Genomic DNA, 3584 nt, shown 5'->3' with positions numbered 1-3584 from the left:
TGAGAGGTTTGAGCTTACCTTGAACTTGTGGTTCCAGAAATTGCCAAAAGGAACACCAATCTGTTTACTCCAAGGGGCCAGAGGCTGGCTGCTTCAACTAAGGAGAGAGAATGGGGGTCAGTGAGGGACCGCATCAAACATAGCAAGCAGATCCTGGAGAGTAGAGGATGGAGACTTGGTCAGATGCAGAAAATGCAGAGTATATGCTAAGCTGCCAGCTAACACCCAGCCAGAAACTTTTTGAAAGGAAAGGTACAGAGCCCACACACCAGTTATCTTTTAAGAATTGGCCAAAAGGTTTCCCCCCTCCCCCCCAAAAAAAATTAGACCGAAAAAAACAAACAGGTCTACAAAAGCATACAGTGGCAAAAACAAGGTTTACTATTACTGAAGGTAAAATGCTTAAAAATACCACCCCATGACCTAAAGAAAAACGTCTAAAGTGCAAGCTCAGAGAAAGCCGTTTTAAAGAGGCGCCAATAAAGGGAATGCAAACTTCCGAACCGGAAGAGCAGCTGGGGACATCCATAGTTCCCCACCCATAATCGAAATGGGGATGCCCAAATCACCAGAGCAGCTGGGAAAGTTTAGGGATTTTATCAATAATCAAAATTAGGACACCCATCTCAGGGACGCCCATCACGTTCTTACATGGGCGTCCCTGGGATAGTATTTAAGCGCCCTTCTCAGTATTTTCGATTCTTTGCATCGCATTGGTACAATAGCTCCAAAACAGTCACCCACCCGCAAAGGTAATTTCACTGTGACCTCTACACTCATTCCACAGTTCTATGTCTACCCCACCTGCCTGTGTGGCTCTCTTGCACATCAGTCTCTAAAGTGCACTCTACTCCTCCTCTCCATCTGTGATTATTTGCTAATGCCATTCTTCATCATCTGTTTCCAGGGCACTGAACAACTCTCAACTTTCTCTCCGAACAACGATCCCGCCACTCTCCAACTCCACAAAATCACTAATAGGTCTAAAGACGACTTCCCCCTTAGCCCGGTCGCTTTTATTTCAGGTCTAACTAAGGACACCCATGTTCCCGCCCATGCAAACTAATTTCGCTAGTCGTTATATGGTGGAGGCGCCCATCTCGTAATGCCGCCCATAACACGCCCCCTGTGGGGATGACCATAGATGGGCGTCCTCGTGCGGAGGCCGCCCTTATGGTCCTGTTTCGATTATTGGATTTGGGCGACCTTCTTTCACAGGGACGCCCATGTGCCTTTTGTGTCGCTTTTTGGACGCTCTTCTCTTTCGAAAATGAGCCTGATAGTATGCTGTCAATTAAAATGTTTCTATTATGTATTGTGTTGACATTGTAAGTAATAAACTATGCCATACTTTATATTGATATTTGAATATTTTTACTGCTGTAATTGTCTATTAGTGCACACCTAAAAATTAGTGCATGCTAAATGCTAGAGACATCCACAGATTCCTACAGGTGTCATTAGCATATGCTAATGTTTATTGTGTACTAACAACTCTAGCATGCCCTTAGTGCTGCTTATTAAACAGACTCCTAGAGAAATTAAAACAGAAATACAATGCAACCATGGGGGGAGGGGAGTATGGGCTTCCTCACTTTGTGATCAGGCCCTCCAAAATTAGTCATCTCCTTCGCTGAAGACCACCTATTCCTCCTCCTCTGGTCCAGCACCAGAACTCTCCAAACTCTGCAGCTAGCAGCAATCTTCCTAAGCTGCTCCCCCCTCTCCCCCCAGCCCATACTGACTTTTCATGCATGCATGAAAACCGAGCATGAGTGTGGGGGGGGGGGGGGGGGGGCCATCAGACTGGGATCCCCCCAAGCTTAGATATTAATATTTTACATATGTGTGGGGGCACTGGGAGGAAGGTGGATGTGCCCACACTCTTTGGGCTCTAGGCCCCTCCCCCCCCCCCCCCCCCCCCCAAATAGCTGTCTGGCTATACCACTGAACACACACACAAAAATCTTTATTTATTTATTGATTGATTGATTGGGATTTATTAACTATCTTTATGAAGAGATTCACCCAAGGCAGTGTACAGCAGGTACAGTTTAACATAACACTTACAATTTTGTTAACAGCAAAACAAGTTGCGATGTTAACATATTCTAGTTATTAAATTAAAAATAAAACACTTTTTCTACCGTTGTTGTCTGGACATTTTATTTTTCCATCATATTGGTTCCAGGGGTGTAGCCACAGAGCGCCTTGGGACCTGCCCCCCCCCCCCCCCCCCCCCCCCACTTTGGGCTTGGGCTCCATCCAGAACTTCAGGCCCCTCATTCCTGCCTGGCACGGCTGTAGACCATGGCTGCTGAGAGGAGGGGCGGGGGGGGGGGGGCAAAATTTCCTGGGTCTGGTGCCAGGGTCTCTCTCTCGATCTCTCTCTCTCTCTCTCCTGCTTCTGACGGGACCCGGGTGATCACATCCTGACAGGAGCAGGAGAGAGAAAAACTCCAGTACTGGGCCCCCCTTGGAGGCTGGGGAGGAGCAGACGCAGCAGGGCTTAGGGCCAAGGCCTCTGGTTTGGCCTTTGCTTGAATTGTCGGCAGCCATTTTGAATCGGCATTGGGAGCAAGAGAGGTCTAAGTAGTGCCGGGCAGAAAGGTGGGGCTCTGTCCTGCCCCAAAGAGGTCACTAGACCACCAGGACAGCACATTAAGATAAAGGAGAGGAGGGGAGGACACCCTGAGGTCCGCCGTCCGCCCACCTGCCAGCCTGCCCATTCATCCGCAATTTTAAACTCGGACAGACAGGTTGGCTGGCAAAACCTGTCCAGATGCTCAGCCATGTCCTCAAAAAAAGGACATGTCCAGGTAACCCTAGGTATTTCAGATCTTTACAACCAGGAGTTTAATAAACACAGATCCAGAAGCTGAGATCATTTACTATCCAATCACTGCACTGCATTTGCTGTCTTACTGTAATTTCATGAAGCACTTTGCACAAAAATAAAATTCATTAAAGTGCCCAAATAAACACTAACAAGATATAAATGTAATACTACATACCGTGTTTCCCCGAAAATAGGACATCCTCCGAAAGTAAGACCTAGTAGAGGTCTTGCTGCAATTTGAAAATATAAGGCCTCCCCCAAAAATAAGACCTAGCAGGGGAGGCCTTATTTTTCGGGGAAACATCGGGGTCACCCCCCCCCCCACACCCGAGATCGCCGGCTCCCCCCCGCCCTCAATCGCTCCCGGAACTAACCTCTTAAACGCTTCCTTTCACCTTCGCACTCGCCGCAAGCAGCAGGGTTGGCCACTCCTTCCTTCCGTGTCCTGCCCTCGCCTGACGTTACGTTACGTCAGGCGAGGGCGGGACACGGAAGGAAGGAGTGGCCTGCCCTGCTGCTTGCGGCGAGTGCGAAGATGAATGGTGAAAGGAAGTGTTTAAGAGGTTAGTTCTGGGAGCGACTGAGGGCGGGGGGAGCCGGCGATCTCAGGCGGGGGGGCGACCCAATGTCTCCCCGAAAAATAAGGCCTCCCCTAAAAATAAGACCTAGCAGGTCTTGGGGAGCAAAATTTAATATAAGACAGTGTCTTATTTTCGGGGAAACACGGTAGTGAGAGGTCCAGAAT

This window comes from Microcaecilia unicolor, chromosome 3 (genome assembly GCF_901765095.1).
Source record: "Microcaecilia unicolor chromosome 3, aMicUni1.1, whole genome shotgun sequence".
Classification (NCBI taxonomy): domain Eukaryota; kingdom Metazoa; phylum Chordata; class Amphibia; order Gymnophiona; family Siphonopidae; genus Microcaecilia; species Microcaecilia unicolor.
Note: the sequence above shows the minus strand (reverse complement) of the source record.